Source organism: Rhyacophila brunnea, unplaced genomic scaffold (genome assembly GCF_057557595.1).
Source record: "Rhyacophila brunnea isolate RB1 unplaced genomic scaffold, BYU_Rbru_1.0 scaffold_1, whole genome shotgun sequence".
In the NCBI taxonomy this organism is placed as follows: domain Eukaryota; kingdom Metazoa; phylum Arthropoda; class Insecta; order Trichoptera; family Rhyacophilidae; genus Rhyacophila; species Rhyacophila brunnea.
The window spans coordinates 16,016,429-16,037,454 of record NW_028232751.1 but is presented as its reverse complement, the minus strand read 5'-3'; positions in this window follow the sequence as shown (position 1 = coordinate 16,037,454).

Here is a 21,026-nt window from a genome sequence, read left to right as displayed (position 1 = left end):
CGCAATGACTAATATGATGCTTCCACGTTAGTCTGTAGTCCAGGTTCATACCTAAAATTTATAGGTGTCTACTCTTTCTATTATAGTGCCGTCGATTTTTAAGTTAAGCTGGTTTTGTCTCTTGCCTCTAGGAAAAAGTACCACCTTAGTTTTGCTGGGAGCTACTTTGAGGCCTCGCGTTTCCAATAATAATTTTATTTCGTCAAGACTCTTCTGCATTAACCTTTGACATTCATCTACTCTTTTTCCCGAACAAAAAAGTGCGAAATCATCTGCATATTGTACAATGTTGACCCTTGTTATTAACTTTAATATGTCAGTTGTAAGAATGTTGAATAGTAATGGGGATAGGGGGTCTCCTTGCGGAAGGCCTCTTGAGCATACCGTACTCTTCTTTTCATTATTAATGCACATGGTGATTTTTCTTTCATTTAAATACTGCTTAAGATATTTAGTGATCTTCCCACCGATTCCCCATTCATTCAACACCATTGACACTTCTTTCACATGCACATTATTATACGCATCCTGGATGTCCAGAAATGTTGTCAGAGTTACTTCGTTTTTGACCTGTGCTGCATTGATGTCTAGTACTAGGTTGCCTATGTTCTCCAGAGTCGACCTTTGCCTTCTGAATCCCGTAGTATTGTGATGAAATAGTTGTTTTTTCTCTGCAAACCATTCGATTCTTCTTGCAATCATCTGGATGAACGTTTTGCACATGCATGATATGAATGCAATTGGTCTGACTGACGACACTAGGGTAGGGTCTCGCCCTGGTTTTAAGATTGGGATAATCATCGTTTCCTTCCATTGCCTAGGGACTTTGCCGGTTTCCATGATTAAGTTGAATATCTCCACTAGTTTATTTTTTACGGTCTCTGGCAGCTGAGCGATCATGGAATATGAAACTTCGTCCATGCCGGGGGCAGTGTCTTTATTTTTGGTTACTGATCTTAGTTCCGCCACTGTAAGAATTTCATTCATTGTATCATTAGGATTATATGTTTCCTGTTCTGCAATTTCTTCCTTCGTTTCGTCACTTTTACTTGCTAGTTGTTGAAGGAGGAGTGATGCCATGCTTTCATCCAGTTGATTTTTGAATTTGTTTCCCGATTTGCCCTTCATCCAACTCATTTTTCTCCACATTTCTGAGTAGGAAGTCTCCGAGTTGACGGAGTCACAAAATGCTTTCCAACTTTCTCTTTTGGCTTTTAGGATTACTTTTCGAGTTGTGGCTTGCTTTTTCTTTAGTTCTAAGTAGTTTTCTGTTGAACTGATTTTTTTGAAGCGAGTATAGGCAAGCCTTCTCTCAGCGATTGCCTTTGATACTTCGGAGTTCCACCATGGGTCTAGGACGATTTGGCACCGCAAACTGGCCTCCGCCGATTGGCCTCCGGTAATTGGCCGCCGGTACAATCGAACGCCGGCCCAATTGGACACCGACCCAATTCGACGCCAACCCAATTGGCCTCCGGGAGGATTGGACGCCGCACAGTTGAATTAAATGCGCAAAGGAATAGACGCACGTTACGATTTGTTGGAGTAAATAAGCAAGTCAGTTTAATATGCTTCTATCTTTTCAGTAGTCGTACCTTATACATTTCGCGCTTGACACATTTTTAATATAGATTGAGAAAAAATATTATGCCTTATGATATTTATTAAAAGAAAATAATTCTTCCCTCGCTAAAACTTAAATATGTGCATAATCAATTAATTTATTGTCTATACATGGATACTTATTTATATTTACAACAAATATTAATAATAATGTTAGATATTAGAATGAAAATTACATTATATTTCAGCGTTTTATCGACTTAATATTATAATAAAGCTTAAACATGTATATTATTATGCATAAATGCGTATTTTAAGATAGTATGAAATTAAAAACAAAATATTAAGTAAGTTATCTGCTAAGTATAAATGTTTCAGTAGTTTGATTGAAACTACTTAGGTACTGGGTGCCGGACGAAATCCCGAAGACCGAAATCCTGAATGGCCAAAATCCCGAAAGCCGAAATCCCGAATACCGAAATCCCGAACGCTGAAATCCCGAATGGCCGGAATCCCGAAAAATAAAAAAAATACAAACATCAATAATTGCGCAATTTTTGCAATAGACACAAAACCCATTTTTTGTGGAAATATAAAAAAATGTAAAATACAAATATCAATAATTGCGCAATAGTGAATTGCGCAATTTTTGTAAGACACAAAATCCATTCGTTCTACAAAATGGTCTCTCCTGAAAAAAATTGCGCAATCGGAAAAACCCATTTTCCGCAAAAATGGGATTTGTCTCTCTCACAAAAATTGCGCTCACGATTGCGCAATTATTGATGTTTGTATTTTACATTTTTTATATTTCCACAAAAAATGGGTGTTTGTCTCTCTTGCAAAAATTGCGCAATTATTGTTGTTTGTATTTTTTTATTTTTCGGGATTTTGGCCATTCGGGATTTCAGCATTCGGGATTTCGGCCTTCGGGATTTCGTCCGGCACCCAGTACCTAAGTAGTTTATCAATCAAACTACTGAAACATTTATACTTAGCAGATAACTTACTTAATATTTTGTTTGTAATTTCATACTATCTTAAAATACGCATTTATGCATAATGATATACATGTTTAAGCTTTATTATAATATTAAGTCGATAAAACGCTGAAATATAATGTAATTTTCATTCTAATATCTAAAATTATTATTAATATTTGTTGTAAATATAAATAAGTATCCATGTATAGACAATAAATTAATTGATTATGCACATATTTAAGTTTTAGCGAGGGAAGAATTATTTTCTTTTAATAAACATCATAAGGCATAATAATTTTTCTCAATCTATATTAAAAATGTGTCAAGCGCGAAATGTATAAGGTACGACTACTGAGAAGATAGAAGCATATTAAACTGACTTGCTTATTTACTCCAACAAATCGTAACGTACGTCTATTCCTTTGCGCATTTAATTCAACTGTGCGGCGTCCAATCCTCCCGGAGGCCAATTGGGTCGGCGTCAAATTGGGTCAGCGTCCAATTGGGCCGGCGTCCGATTGTACCGGCGGCCTATTACCGGAGGCCAATCGGCGGAGGCCAGTTCGCGGTGCCAAATCGTCCCATTCCCTTCCACCATGGTTTTGGTCTAAAGTTTGGGTGACTGCATACTTTGAGTCTCGGAATGCTTGAATTTGCCCCATTATTCAATATTGACTCCAATTTATCATACTCTACTTGTACATCTCTGGTAGGTTCTGTAAGTCTGTCTATGTCATTTGAGATGATTTCTCGATATTGTTCCCAGTTTGCTTTAGGGTAATTTCTTCTTGGGATGATTTCTGTTTGGCATTGATTTTCCACAAACTCGATGATAATGGGTAAGTGGTCACTGCCCATAGTATCGGAGTCTAATTTCCAATCGGTTTCCAGTACCAGCTCATTGGAGATAAATGTTATATCCGGTGCCGCTCCTGTCTGATTTGGAGGGGCGACCCTGGTACTTTGTCCATTGTTAATCGCTACTAAGTCGGAGTCAAGACATACGTCAGCGACATCCTCTCCTCTTGCGTCTCGAAGTATATGATCCCACATTGGGTGGTGTGCATTGAAATCCCCACCCATAATTGATCCCTCTCCCATTTGATCGAAGAGCCTGCTCCATGCGTTTTTCCGAATGGTAACATTGGGTTTACAATATATTGCTGTCACTGTTTTTAGTTTTTGTGTCTCTCTGATTTCGACTTGACATGCCTCCAGTTCAGTTGGAAGGCCTTGTAGGGTCTTTTCTTTAGACGCCAGTGTTTTATGCACCAGAATCGCTATTCCTCCGTATCCATCCCCTCTGTCTTTTCTATACATCGTGTAATCATTGAATTTTAGATAGTCTAATTCAGACCTCAGCCAAGTCTCTGAGATTAATGCTATAGAAATTTTTTGTCTTATTAAGTAGAGTTCTATATCATCCTTCTTTTGCTTCATACTTCTGGCATTCCATTGTAAAATCCTAATTTGTTTTTTATTATCCATTTTGCTGCAGAACCTCCCTTAGAATTTCCCCTAAGTGTCCTTCTTTGAAGTGTTTGCATACCCAGTCCACTGCTTTAATTATTAGTTGTTTAATGATCTGCTGCCAGTCTCCCCCTTTCAGCAAGACTTTCATAATTTCTCCCATCGCGTTAACCTCTGTCTTCCCCTTTGAATTTTTCTTATTTTTTGTAGGCTTTACGCTACTACCTGTAGCTATTATTGTTGAGCCTGAAGCTTCTACCACCGCTTCTTCTTTCTTTTTGATTTCCTTAGTTTTTTGAATTGTTTCGCTTTCATCTCTTCCAACAAGTTTTTTTGTTTTAATATGTCAGCATAGCTATTATTTAACATATTTTTTTTGCTTCCTTGAAAGGTATGTTCATTTTTTCATTGCTTCTTTGCAATTCTTTTCCTCTTGCCACTTTGGGCATTTTTGGCTGTTTGCCGCGTGGTTACCTTTGCAATTGATGCACGTAATTTCCTCATTTTTTTCGCAGGTTTTGTGGTTTTCACCACACTTAGGGCAAGTTTCTACTGTACGTCCGCAATTGTTCGCGATATGCCCATATCACCAGCATTTGTAGCATTGCATAACCCTGAATACATACGGTTCTACAGCAAAAGAGACTCCATATATGTAAATTGTTCTCGGCAATATTTTCTCCCCAAATTTAATACTGACTGACGAGGTCTTTGTCAGCTCTCCTGTATCACCTTTTCTTGTCAACCTCTTAAGGTTGATTACTTTTGCATCACTTTTGATTTCCATTTGCAGTTCTTGGAGGTCCATATCAATATCGACTTTTCTTATTACTCCATAAGAGCAGGAGTCATTCTCTTTGGTCACCAAACCGAGATCTTTGAGTTCTCCAGCTTGTTTCACTTTATCTGCTTCTTTTTTGTCTTCTACTTGGATGTACGTCTTTAAATTTTTATTGTAAAATTTCTGTACTTCTACTCCTGCCTTATGCAGCATCTGCGCTATTTTCAGCTTTAATGGAATTTTACTTCCCGTCGCTATCATGACGATGTTTTGGTTTCCCTTTGGAGTGACCCCAGAGTCTCTTCTGGGTTTTTTTCCAGAGGTCACCGTCTGCCATTCTTCTTCTTTTTCTCCAACCACTTCCTCTTCATCATCGTTTCTTTTCTTCTTCGTTTTTTTGGTTTCATTCACTTCTATTGTGGTGTTTTCCATTTTATTGTTTTTGCCGTTCACGCGGTCTTGGAATTCGCGCAACAGTGTGAACAAAAAACAGTGTGGACAACCCCTCGCTTCACAGCGTTTGACGCACTCCCCGCACAAAGTGCACTATCCGTGCAACAATAAATATTTTTCACTTTTTCTCAAGCACTGGCACTGATTGTCAAAATCACATGGGACCACACATGTTGAGTTTATTGTCAAATTCATTTACAAACAATATTATTTTTGTTGTATCACGTATTTATAAACGTTCGCGAGTAACCAGGCGAATAGCGACACGAATACGCAAGCGAAGTTGTACAACCTCACTCCACCGCTGTTGGCTTCCGACTGAAAAATTCAACTTGCATGATAATATCGCACCGCGAGTGTAAAACCAAGGGATCTGCAAATTTTTCAATTTCGAGATTAAATGCAAAACAGCTGCAAAAGTCGTGATCTTGATAATGTAAAAGTGAAGTAACTGAAAGAACATGCAATATAATGTAGATATAAACCAAAAATTATGTTTTTTTTTTTTTTGAAACTCTATTTCTCCTAACAAAACGAAGACTTCAAACCCTAATACAGTATAACCTCGTTTTTTACGTGCCCGGAATTCACGTTTTCCCGGCAATTGCGTGTATTTTTTTTTCAGTCCCGATGTATTTCAGTACATTTAATACCCACATTTACGTTTTTCTTTCCCGCGATTTACGTCGGAAATATTCAAAATATGCGAGTTACGCGCGCTTGACAATGATTGGGTCGTGACATTCGAACGATTTTTCAATAAAAATTTTAATTGAATGTGGTTTTTTAATAAAACGTTATTTTTTTAGAAACATAAAATTTAAATGTTCTTTTTTCAATACCTCCCTTTTACATTTTCCGTCCAATTAGGTTTTTTTTTCAGTCCCTTAAAAAACGTAAAATAGGTGTTATACTGTATATCCAAAATATGTCTTTTGCACCCTGGTTTTACACTCACGGTGCGATATGTGTATAATAATTACCCGTCGCCAAATATTGCAATGCAGTCTATATAAAGTAAAAGTATTTCGAAACTTTCTTTTGACATTCTCAAGTGATTTCTAAAACTTTCGGGGTCATCTGTTGAACGTTTTATTAAAAATCGTTCTGTTGCACCCAATTATTCAATTTGAGATATCCATTTTATCGCCCATATTTTGCGTATTCTTTTTCTTTTCTTTCAAACTATGAATCATATTGTCAACTATAATCCTGGCAACTATTCGGCAGCTGTTATGAAGTTTCGACATTTTCACGGGTCGATCAGATAAACACACATTTTATATTTGCTCTAAAAGGAAATAAAATCGCCTGCGGCCCTATTTTACTTCGGAGTTATTACCTTTTTAAAATATATGGTTGTACAATGCAATTTTAGGTTGACGTGTGTTGATACTCGACAACTCCATTACTATTCGATATGTTAAATCGCTAAAAAATACACTGAATTTTATTCGATCTCCATTTGGAAAACGCCACTGTAGAGCGACAGACTGCTTTTAACCTTAGCGATAGGTAGGGGGCCTGGAAAAGATCCTCGCCTGGGGGGCCGCTTCAGGATGTGGGGGCCATGATGATTAGTCTATGGTTTTCACAATCTGTTAAATCCAAATCGCACCACATTAACAAGCACGTCTCGTTTAGTGTGCAGAATGAGATTGATGAGACAGTCAGAACTTTTACATGCTAATATTTATTATCGCGATAGTTTAATTTATACACTATTGATGCTAGTAAACTTATGCATGTGTACAAGCGCTATTATGCTACCAATGCATGGAATATAGTGTCACTTGACAGCCCGATGTCTATTTTGGTGTGGTGTAATTTTGGATGTGCTGATATTATTTAAAAAACCCTCAAAACCTAATATGGTGGTAGAATGAGGATATTCAAAATAAAGCAGATAAATTTTTGTAATAAGTTTTATTTGAGGAATGTACGGAACTCATATTTTTTAATAACACTGTCAATTTACTTCTCATTGAAAAGAGCAAATAACACAGAATAATACACAAAGAAATAATTCTGTCCAGTGATACAATCACATGACTATGAATGTATAATTTATTAATTGATATTTAGCTACACAATTTTCATAATTGACAGCACAAAATTTATGTATTGAAAGATACCAGATGGTATATTTTCAATTGCAATACATTGTGATATCATTTAGGTTTCTGCAGTGTATTAAACAATATTATTAATAACACTAAATACAAATAGGAAAAATATAAACTTTGGCAATACATAATATTGAATAATGAATAATGAAGTATTGAGATCAAACAATCAAATGCAATTAATTAAATATTCATTATTCCAAGTGACAAATACATTGTTACAATATAAATTTTGATGTATATGAACCTTACAACAAAAATGAATATTTACAGCAATTTTATGTATACATACATACATATGTTAAGAAAGTATATAACGATTACAAACATGACCTTAAGTTGAAATGAAATGTTAAGATGTTTTGATACCTATCCTAAAGATTAGACTTCACTAAGAGCAATGACATACCTAATATTATTATTATAATATTACAAAAAGTAGTTTTGAGTTTTGGCTGCAATAATTCATACAATAAAAGTGTGACTTGCATTCTGAAGGAGTTTTCATAATTAAAAATAACAAAACAAATCTGTAGTAATGTGGAAACAAAAATACAGGAATCGCCTGGCAAAGTTAAACCTGACATCTTATAGATCTTGCTATGATTAATGATTAATATGTAATAACTCTTATAATGATATACCTATCACGAAATTGACATTAAATTAATAAAACACTCTAAAATTGTAATATTAATTATAAGTAGGTTTTAATAATTATTTATGTTATCTTCGTGTGCTTTACATTTACCAATTTAAATTGTTATTATGTTTTATAGATTGAGAAATAAGTCATTTAAAAATTCATTGTATAATCAAGTAAGTTACAAAAACATCTTTTCATACATTATTTCTTTTTTAAAAAATAATTCTATATGTAGATGCATTAATATTTGACACATTTATCTGTTTGAAATACATTAACACAGATTCATGAAATGAGTTTTTCAATATTTCCTACAGGGTCTAGGACGATTTGGCACCGCGAACTGGCCTCCGGCGATTGGCCTCCGGTAATTGGCCGCCGGTACAATCGGACGCCGCCCCAATTGGACGCCGACCCAATTGGCCTCCGGGAGGATTGGACGCCGCACAGTTGAATTAAATGCGCAAAGGAATAGACGTACGTTACGATTTGTTGGAGTAAATAAGCAAGTCAGTTTAATATGCTTCTATCTTCTCAGTAGTTGTACCTTATACATTTCGCGCTTGACACATTTTTAATATAGATTGAGAATAATTATTATGCCTTATGATGTTTATTAAAAGAAAATAATTCTTCCCTCGTTAAAACTTAAAGATGTGCATAATCAATTAATTTATTGTCTATACATGGGTACTTATTTATATTTACAACAAATATTAAAAATAATGTTAGATGTTAGAATGAAAATAACATTATATTTCAGCGTTTTATCGACTAAGTATTTAAATAAAGCTTAAACATGTATATTATTATGCATAAATGCGTATTTTAAAATAGTATGAAATTACAATTAAAATATTAAGTAAGTTATCTGCTAAGTATAAATGTTTCAGTAGTTTGATTGATAAACTACTTAGGTACTGGGTGCCGGACGAAATCCCGAAGGCCGAAATCCGGAAAAATACAAACATCAATAATTGCGCATTTTTTGCAAGAGACACAAAATCCATTCGTTCTACAAAATGGTCTCTCCTGAAAAAAAATGCGCAATCGGAAAAACCCATTTTCCGCAAAAAATGGGATTTGTCTCTCTTACAAAATTGCGCAATTCACGATTGCGCAATTATTGATGTTTGTATTTTACATTTTTTATATTTCCGCAAAAAATGGGTTTTGTCTCTCTTGCAAAAATTGCGCAATTATTGATGTTTGTATTTTTCCGGATTTCGGCCCTCGGGATTTCGTCCGGCACCCAGTGCCTAAGTAGTTTATCAATCAAACTACTGAAACATTTATACTTAGCAGATAACTTACTTAATATTTTGTTTGTAATTTCATACTATCTTAAAATACGCATTTATGGATAATAATATACATGTTTAAGCTTTATTATAATATTTAGTCGATAAAACGCTGAAATATAATGTTATTTTCATTTTAACATCTAACATTATTTTTAATATTTGTTGTAACTATAAATAAGTACCCATGTATAGACAATAAATTAATTGATTTTGCACATCTTTAAGTTTTAACGAGGGAAGAATTATTTTATTTTAATAAACATCATAAGGCATAATAATTATTCTCAATCTATATTAAAAATGTGTCAAGCGCGAAATGTATAAGGTACAACTACTGAGAAGATAGAAGCATATTAAACTGATTTGCTTATTTACTCCAACAAATCGTAATGTACGTCTATTCCTTTGCGCATTTAATTCAACTGTGCGGCGTCCAATCCTCCCGGAGGCCAATTGGGTTGGCGTCGAATTGGGTCGGCGTCCAATTGGGGCGGCGTCCGATTGTACCGGCGGCCAATTACCGGAGGCCAATCGCCGGAGGCCAGTTCGCGGTGCCAAATCGTCCCATTCCCTATATGGGTATAATACTTTCAATTAATAATACAACATTATGTGAAAGGAAAGAACATTTATTATCAGTTTTCTATATTGACACTGGACATTTCATTTTCTGTAGGGCACAAGTACAAAAATGTATCATTGTTTGTTTTTCAAATTTTGTCTTAAAATGTCCATTGTTACAATAATATAAGAAACTGTAATATAATGTGAATAATGCAAATAAATTTGTAGGAAAATAATCGGAAAAAAATCTCCAAGTTATGTATAGTTGATTTACATTTACAATCTTTGAAACTGGATTCTAACAATTTAATGTTTGTTGTTCAACTTTTGAGAGGTGATAAAAATTGAACTGTGAATTGAAATTGACAGGGCTGGATTTACCATTAAAGGTGCCTTGGGCTAATAATCAAAATACTACTGTTCTTGCATTTTGTTCAAAAAACCAAATGCGTTCAAAATCTATTAAAAACAGAATTTCAGTCTTTATTAACAATAGAACATAATTGATGATGGGAAAGTCATTGATTATGTTTCCCCTTGGCAAATAATTTATTTACAGGCCTTGAAACCGCTGCTATTTTAAGGGCTCTCTCAGCCCTATGGTATATCCAAACCTGTGGACAAATTACTATTTTATAAATAAATATGGTTTTGTGTATAGGTATGTGTAATGAAATGTAGTGTGAAAGTGTTTTTAATTACATCAAGTAAGTGCTCTCAATTAAACAATTTTTTTATCTTTTATCTTAATGTATCATCTAACAGCAAAATAAAATATAAATGGTAATCTCGTATCAATACATGAAAGTTGAAGGATGTCCACGTCATGTTGATTAACAAAGATCATATTACGAGAACTCCAGTTTTGTCAGATTTTTCTTTATAATTAATAATAAAAAAATGTATTTTGTAAATACAAAATAATTTACAAACAGGCAATACTGTTAGATACAATACTGTTAGATATTTAGGTATGCAATAACTCAATTATCTTTCAAGCTAAATCATATTTTTATATACACAAAAATCATATATCCCACTATTAAGATACTCTTATATAAAAAAGGGTCTGTGGTTATTATCATAAAGTCACTTTTCACTCATAATCCGGAAGTAGAAATAATTACGAATGCCTCAGAGATTTGTAGTGATCTTTCTCAGTATGGTCGTACGGCGCCTCTCTTTCAAACGAGGCAATCTCCATCGCTGGAAAAATTACATAAATTAATATAATAGACGATAAACACAATATAACCCAATTACAATATTCTACAAAAATAAGGTTAATAATCAATTAAAATTGTCATAAATCAGTGGTACAACTCATTGAGATTCAGCTGTTGTAACCTTAAACTGTTTTATAAACATGTAGACTTTTAATTTTTTTGTAGGCCTTGGAATAACTTCATTTATCTAAAAACAGTTAGTCATCTGATGATTACGAACATTTGAGGTTAGGGTCTAATTAAAATGACACATGTAACATCGAAGGTTTCCATAACTATATTTTATTTTTGGTGGTATATAGAATATTAATGATTTTACTTTACTATGCAGTCTAATATTAACTAACAGAAAATATAAAAATTGGCTAAATTGTCACATAGTAAGTTTGAACACCTCAACACTGCAGACTCAAAATCAACAACTGTAATAGGTAATTATTAATAACTTACTATATGTACATCTTTACTTTTACTTTCTTTTAATGAAGTAAGATAAAAAAAAATTGAATTGATTTGAAATAAGTAATTTGAGTATTCCAGCTTCTAGGAAGGTAGAATAGGCTATGGAAACAAACCATACTTTCACTGCTGGTGATAATACATCCGATCCTCTTTTTGCACGGGGATACGTACCAAGGACTACCGTGCAAAACAAAACCGTGTAAAAAAAGATAAGGTGCCCATACAAAAATGGTAGATAGGTTCAATTACTTAAAATCAACTCAAAATACGAAATTCTTGAACTCAAAAATAAATCGAATTTGGTAATAATTTTTTGGTAATAAATCGAATGGTAATAATTTTTTCAAATTATTATTTTTTTAAATTATTTATTTATTGAAAATATCAATAATTAAAAAAAGTTAAAATGAAAAAATAATAATGTTTTTTTATCACTTATTAATTTAAAGTAAGTAACTGAAGGTTTTTGTTTAAATTTTCTGTATTTGAAAATGATATTAAAAATAAAATATTTACCATCAATAAAAACACACGAAGGCATTTAAGATATAGATATGAATATAATTGTGAAATATATTAGCGCTATAAAAACAGAATTTGACGCGAGATTTGTGGATTTAAAGACATGTGGTCCAATGTTTAGCTTTATTATAAAACCTGAGCTTAAATATTTTGAATAATATCAATAATCTGAAATTAGAATATGTTGAATTCAAATGATCAGTTCTATGGACAAATAAATTTAAAGATCTTCGCCAGCATCTTGAAAACACAGAACACGATCACATGAATGATGCTCATCATTCTGGGCGCCATTACCACAAAAATTTTATGGTTAAAAAAATTGGATTTGCTCTATTATCAGCATTTTGTATATTCTTGTGAGCAAACATTTTCTCAAATAAAATGTGTCCAAAATACTCTGCGAAATCGATTAACACCAGAGAATCTTGATTTCTGTTTTCGACAAGACAACTACGTATTTGTGTGTACATATTTGTATACCGTGTGCCAATTCCTGTATGCTTTTTAACAAATTAAAGCAAAAGAAGTAGGTACCTAAATAAAATAATTTAACAATGCTGACAAAAAATTAACAAAAGAATTATTTGTTTTATTAATTATTGTACTGTACAACTTTGTTGTAAATAGTTTCCTACCTACTCGTATATAATATTATTACAAAATCGTTTATGTGTATTATTTGTACAATATTAATTATCATCTATGAAACGTATGAAACTTGGGATTCCGATATAACAATGCATCAGACAAAATGAAAATTCTCAAAACGTTGTATTATAGTCTAGTCAAATAGACTTTGAACATCTAGATAATTTATCAGATAGCTCTACAGCTGAAAATTTATACAGACCTTTAAATCATCTGCTTTCCTGAGCCCAACACTTACTAAATACGGGAGACTGCTATCTCAATTTAGCAAAACCTAGGCGTTAAAGGGTGGTGATCCCAGTCCTGTTTTTTGTAAACATTCTTTATTTGTATTAATTTAATAAAACGAAAAAAAATAATACGTACTCTACTTTTAATACATACATTTGGACCGGTTTCGTCCGCCTCATTTAAAAAAAATCATTCCCGAGTTTGACGTTTCTTCAAAAATTAAAAATTATCAAAGCTTGACCTTTCAAGGGTTCATTTAGATTTGAATACAGCAATAAAACTTATATTAGACATTTTCACAACAATTTATATGATAAATATTTGTTTTTAACTGGCAGTTATACATTAAACAAACTTTTTTGTTGGGCATGCGTATTGTTTGCTAAAGAAAAGTCTGCGTGGAATTCTACTGCCATAAGTGATTTAAATAATTTGAAAAATACAGCGGTGAAACCTATGAACAGTGTGTCGTTGTCATTGGTGTGCACGTATTCATCAGTAGTAATATCGTAAGTATTATCTTCTTATTTCCAGTAAGTTACCTGACAAGTGTGCTCTTTTTCTCTGATCTCCACAGTTTACCTCTTTCCAGAAGTCACTCTTTGCCACCGCTATACACAGTCACAGGGTCAACTGACATTTCTATATCATCATATTCCATTTCTTGATCGGGGAGGGCATCGCAGTAATTCATCACTAGCCTTTCCAGTAACCTGTCAATGGCGGCAGGGTCCAAAGATTTCACCGTGATAGATAGCGTCAATTTGTAATCCACGGAATATCCGCACCCAACACAGTAAAATGCCAGTCCACATGGCATAGACGCCTCAAAATTATGGCCGACGTTGATGGAAAAGCATAGCTGCATGATGCACTTTTCGACCGTCGCATAGAACTCGTCATAGCGGTCTATGGTCCCTCCTGAAATAGTTAAAAGTGTATCTTGAACACAATACTGCCGCCATACAGGAGTAGCAGTGTTGTGTTGAATACTTATTAGTTTGATTCTTTATATCTTGGCTGATACTTAAAAGGGAAGGAAAGGTTAGAATTATGGTAATTCTCAAAAAGCGTGGGTGGAAGCTTATTTAATTGCAAGTGCCTATTCACATTGCTTATATATTTTTTTTCAGTGTTAATAATAATTATAAATAAATACATATATTTCAATCACACCTTTTCGAGAGAAGTACCTACCTAAATACCAAGGATGACTTGAATTCATCATCATATTTTTTGAAGCAAAACATATCAGTGATATGTTTTTCCCAATTGTAATGACACAACATAACAAAATGCATACCTACTTCGCGTCCTACATTTTTTTTGAAAATATTCCTTTTGAAATACATGAAATTTAGAAGAGTAATTTGGACCTAAATTATATTGTTAAAAAAGTTTTATTCCATTGGCTCTACAATCCGTTGTGGAACCTGGGAAACTCACAAATAGAGATTTTTTACGAATGCTTGTTGACCACGTGCTCAACCTAGGCCAGGGTTGGCGAACGTTTTTACGTTCGCATGCCAAAATTTCCCAAATAATATTTTTCTACTGTATGATGTGCCAAGTAGTTTTTTTTATGGCAAAAAAAAAGTTTTTTTTTAAGTTTTCTTAAAAAAAAATGTCTAGCTGATGCGAACCGCCTCTATAAAATTCAACCTGTTCTTGACCATTTCGTACCGCAGTTTTCTTCATATTACAAGCCTAACCAAGAACTCTCCTTAAATGAAGCAGTGGTGCCATGGAAAGGTTTACTGTCTTTTCGAACGTACAATCCAGACAAAATACACAAATATGGTATACTAGTTTGTTTAGTTTGCGAAGCTGGCAGCGGGTACATATGTAATTTACTAGTATACCATTGTCAGGGTTTTACGTTGGCTAATACAGTAAATACTCTCTTACATCCCTATCTAGAGGAGGGCTACCACTGTTACATGGACAATTATTACAATAGCGTAAAATTGACTGAAGAGTTGCTGGGTAGGAATGTAAGAATGTGTGGCACGATACGGCAAAATCGAGGACTACCTCCCAATTTCAAATTGTTGTCAAACAATTTGGGAAGGGGAGACTCGGTTTTCCGCCGTAAAGGGGATATTCTCTTGGCGGGACAAAAGGGTGGTAAGAGTAATATCCACTTTACATTCGGCAGAAATGGTCAACGTCAGGACTGACTATAGAGGGCAGGTGGTTACTAAGCCAAAAAGTATATTGTGGAATATAATAAATTCATGGGGGGGTGGATCGTGCAAACCAATATTTGTCATATTACGATTTGCACCGAAAGACAGTGAAATGGACCAAGAAATTGTTCTTTTGGGTTATCATGTGTGCCCAGTTTAATTCTTTTGTACTATTTTATAAATATAACCCTAGTAATAAGGTAGAATTTAAAAAATATTTATTAGAATATGTGCAGCGGCTGATATCAGCTGAAAAGGCGACAATAGATGAGATAGACAATAGATAAAATACATTACTTGACGTCACAAATACGTCACGCAGATCGGTGGATTCTCCTAAGAGATTGTCTGGAATAATGTCCAGACATACTCTGAAGGCGATTCCACAGAATGCAAAAAAACAGTATCCATCGCGAGTCTGCCAAGTATGTGTCGCGCATAAGAGGCGAGGAGAGACCAGATACGTTTGTCAAGAATGCAATGTGCCTCTTCACATGTGAATCTTGCTGGCAAAAATACCACACAAAGAATAAATAATATTGATTTCATTATAAAAATATCTGAGTTTCATTCCAATATCCTCATAAATATATCTTTTGTAAGCATTTTAGTACAACACTATGTAATGAAAAATTTTTCTGAAATCATGGCGGTGTGGGAGGGTTTTCAATTTTTATTTTGCCAGTATTGAAAGGGTGAATTCTATTAAAAAAAATTTAAAATTATAATTGAGTTATTGATATTCTGTGTTTCACTGTATTTCTAGCCGAAGCCATATTTTTATTCTTTGAATATTCTTTTCCTTGTTTTAAAATTACTCAAAGAGATCATGGAAGCATTTAAACCACTCTTCTTTCATATTATATTCTAAATCACTGAACGGTTTTCCATTTTTAGAGATTATGTTTGACGTAAAATAACAAGCAGTTTTCTTTGAATGACTGCCGTTAGTTAATTTCGTAAGGTTTGTTGATTGAATTTCGATTTGTCATTATTTATGCATGAATTTCGTCGTTTCCGTTTGCGCATTGATTGGTACCTAAAGATAATATGAAAAATAGTGATTTTTTTCTCTTCAAAATGACACATTTGTATGCCATGCAAAATCATCGCGTGTGCCATAGATTCGCCATCCCTGACCTAGGCAGACATGGGGGGGGGGGGGGCTGCGCGTCCGATATTGGCGAAACTTGCACATATTATGGACTGCATTGTTCGTACTAATACTGGAGTAGGGTTCATGTTCATCTCGGTATAAGTATCTCAAAGGATTTCAAAGTTACAAGAAAAAGTGTGCACTATGTAAAGTGGTACCTAAAATAGCAACGATGGAGTAATGATGTGAGGCATGCGCCTGGATACCACTGTTGTCTATCCCATTGGTTTAAAAAAATCAAAACCAAAGTCTACTTCTTCATTCTGTATATCTTTTTCATGCAGACAAGGGTGCGCAGATTATTTCAAGTATTATGATAATGATCTCATATACTTACTAGTAGGAAACATCCAGCAGTTTGGTATCTCAATGGTAAAAGCCATCGTGTTCGGATTCAGTCTCGATGATGTGATGTTAGATTGATCAAGACAATTCTGTAAATAGGGCAAAAGAATAGTAATGAATTAATATTAATTATAGGTATTAATCACACCTACACTCTTGGGTAAGGGTTCGTCAGTGGCGAGGGGTAGAGATAGGCTGTTAAGACTCTTCGACAGAGTCCGAAACACTTATTATTTGGCCATTAGCATCAGATGTTCTTTCCGGTTGCAAAAAATAAATAAAAAGAGAATTCACGAATTTGGAGGATTCTGACATCAGTGGTGTACAAAACTTGAATGGGTGGGAGGGTTGGGGTTGGTTTAAGTGGATTTATCTTTTCAACTAGCATTATGTCAAATGAAAAACAGAACCTCGTAAGTTCGCAGCATGTGATTACTTTCGTAATGGCTTTCGTTAGTGGTTGTACCTGGCCTGAGTCGGAAAACTTCAAATACCAGTTACCACTATTGGGTATTTAGAAAACTTCAAGAAGAATACTAACCTGTATCATCTTGAGTATGATGTATATGTGTTCGTATTTTTTTCTTTTATCGGAAAAATAGTCAGTAGTGGCATGGTTTAAGTCTATGTATTTCGAAATTGTCATAAAGGTCCGATACACAATAATTATCATACTTTCGATGTCACTCGATGGATCTAAACGAAACAAGAAAAAAGTGTAATTCATTACATGGGTAATAAAATTAATAATATTAATTGTGGGATGATATAATATGATTAGCCGGGTGTACATCACATTCAGTTTGCGCCATAGAGGGGATCATACAAATGTTTGGTGTTTACAATAATTGCCGTCGATTCCATAGCGATTTTAGTGTTGTTGAGAACATACATTTGCGAGGGGTACTGGGTGTGCGGTGATATGACTTTAGGAGTAACGAGGAGATAAGAGAACACACCGAGCAGTCTCTCATCGCGCTTAGAGCGAAGAGGCGACATCTGACCTGGCTCGGCCGCGTGGTGCGGATGCCGGAAGATAACCTCAACTCGGCTTGCCTGTTCTTTAAGCCAATGGGATTCTGGTGTTACAGAAGGCCGCTAAATACTATTTATAGAAAGTATACGGCGGAGCTATGGGATGCCAGTATGGCATGGAACGACGCAAGGCTAGCGACAGGGATTCTTATAGGCGTCGTGTGGTGTTCTGCTTATGTAGAATGGCCCATACCTATTTCCAAATCAGCATATAAAATCACTATCTATACCGAAGAAATAAATAGACGTACCTACGTCAAACATAATAAAATAATCTGAATAATTTATTTGTAACAGACAGGATTGAACGATGATTAAGTAAATCAAATTAAAACCAATGATTTCATTGCAGGCATCCAAAACTCCATAGACGGGACTGCGTTTTGGGCAGCACACATCAAATACATCAAGTATCGCCATACAGATGAGCCCTCTTTGATCATTCCGTTTGGAGGCTTCTTTGTAAATGCTGGAGCGTGCGTTGCTCAAAATTTGCTGCCCCACTTGTCCGAAACGCGTTGTTATGTCACCAGCAGCATAATATATCGTTATATATGACAGGTTCTTCATCACCATATGGAGGATCTCATTAGGGAGCAAGTCCAAATACGTAGGTAATGGTGGATCATTTTTTCCTACAAAAGTAATAAAATATATTTTAACAGAAAAATAGGTGTTATGTATACGCTCGTATACTTTATTATTCGTTAACCCTGTAGAATATTGAGAAGCCCTGATATATATTGATTATTTTAGCCTATCGTATTTACTATATTCTGAGGTTCCGATCCACATAATATTATATCAAGACTTCTCAACATTTTGACTGCTTAATGTAAGTTTAATAATATTATATATTTTACTGTATGTGTGATTTTGTACCAACATTAAATAAATTAATGGTAATCCGTAATATATGATTAATATAATAATATCTAGGTACCTACCTAGGTAGATTTAAATTATGAAATGAATTCAAATTTCTTGTATTAATTTTACACTATGAAATAATCGAAATACCATATTTACACGTGCATGGATGTACTGTGCACAGTAAGAAAATGTATGGGGAAACATGTATTATCCTGCAGTTGGCAAGATTGGGTGCATGAATCAAACAAGTTTGGACGGTTCCGAATTTGTAAAGTCCCGTTTACATGGTTCACTTTTGAAGATCATCGCGGAGGAATCATCCGCAGTGAACCGTGTAAACGCACATTCATCAACGAATCATCGAAAGTGATCATCCGGAATCAAAAGTGAATGAAGTTGAACTTGTTCTACTTTGGATCATTTTTTGATCACTGGGAATGATTTCATGCATGCGCACTGTGCCCCTGAGACTCATAATATTTATATAGGTACGTAAACTGTTATTTTGAATATTTTGAAAACAAACCGGCTAAATAGATGTTCCTGCAGTCCATATTATATTATTTGATAGTACATACTGATTGTAATAAACAAAGTGTTGTTATGTGGTTCTTGGTTGCAGTTTCTGTGATTTCTGTGTTCGCTATTTCACTCGACGCCATGTTGGAATGAATCGAGTATTTAATTTTCGGTGACACGTGTAAACAAAAAGTGAATGCCTGAATCCAATTCACTGCGGAGGATCATCCGCAGTGACTCGTGTAAATGAGCCTTGAGATTATTTTCGATCTGCGCCTGCGCAGTAGAGCGATAGTGGCGAACATGCCGGTTAAAAAACGAACTACTAAGTTTTGAGCTTTAGGCCATCCTCTCACAAAAAAGATGAGGCTGAAACTCCAGTATCTAGCTAATGTATTTGAATGGCGGCTCGCTGACGGCAAGACTGGAATCTCTCCGTTTCAAAATCTCCACACCTGAAACCGAGGAGACGCGACATGCTAGTCTCCCAGTCTCTCAGTTGCCAGTCAGCCATTAAACAGTGGTACCAATATCGGTAGATTTGGTAAGAAAATCATATTTTCCTACCAAAATTGGTAGCACTGAACAAGCAATAACAAGAAAACAAGCCAAGACGTCAAAATTTAAAGATGGGCGACCCTGATTTTTAATTTTAAATATGTGGCAGATATTGAGAAATAGTCCTGCCTGTATAATTATAGGCTGCCAGAATATTCTCATAAAGATATTACGGAAAAAGCTTAGAATGAAGTAGGAAAGACAATGAGTTTGACAGTTTGAGGTTATGAGATTATTGGGTTTCAGCAGGCCCATGTGCGAAGCATCAGTCACTGGCCAGTTTATGCATTCCATCAGCAACCAGTTCGTCGGATTTTAGTTTCTGCATGAGAGGATGGCCTAACCTAACCGATTTTCAATACGACCTTGCAGATAGTAGTATAAAATGACAACCGCGCGTCTCGCTTACTCTTGAAGAATGAGATTGGAGAGACAGTCAGCACTTTTACGTGTAAACAGTTATTATCATGATAGTTTATAGCGCCTGTACACATGCATGGAATTACTGTCGGCCATTGTGCTTATTTTAAACTGTCATGACAATAACTGTTTACACGTAAAAGTGCTGACTGTCTGTCCAATCTCATTCTTCAAGAGTAAGCGAGACGCGCGGTTGTCATTTTATACTACTATCTGCAAGGTCGTATTGAAAATCGGAGCTCAAAATGAGTAGTTCGTTTTTTTTACCGGCATGTTCTCTATCGTTATCTCGCTCTCTATCGCTCTACTGCACAGGCGCAGATCGAAAATAATCTTGCACGCAATTAATCGTCACAATAAATTTGGAATCTTCCAATCTTGTTTGATTTATGCATGCAATCTTGCTAACTGCAGGATAATACATATTTCCCCATACATTTTCTTACTGTGCACAGTACATCCATGCACGTGTAAACGGGGTATTAAAATAAGCACTATTGCCGACAATAATTCCATGCACGTGTACAGGTGCTAAAATGTTCACTTACTGACAGTACGTCGTTTTCTTCTTGTTCCAAAAGGTTTCCTTCTCGGCATTTTGAGATTTTTTTATTTGTAATCTGGGTAAAATATGTCAAACCCAATTTTTTTTTGAAAAATCAAAATTTTGTTGAATGCGGTACTTTGGCACTGCAAATGATTTGTTAGGTGCTGAAAAAAAGAAATCGTTTTGATATCACAAACTGTGGAGATTTAAGATTAAAATTGACTAAATTAGTAGCTCACATACAAATTCTTTGTAGCTCACATCAAGCACAAGGATCACACTAATTTTCTTCCGAGTTGTAGGTACATCTAATAGGCACTTTACTTACAAAAGTTAAATTAAAAATAATATTGCCAATGTGCATTTTTTATTTGAAGCAATTCATTTTTTTTTCAGAAATTG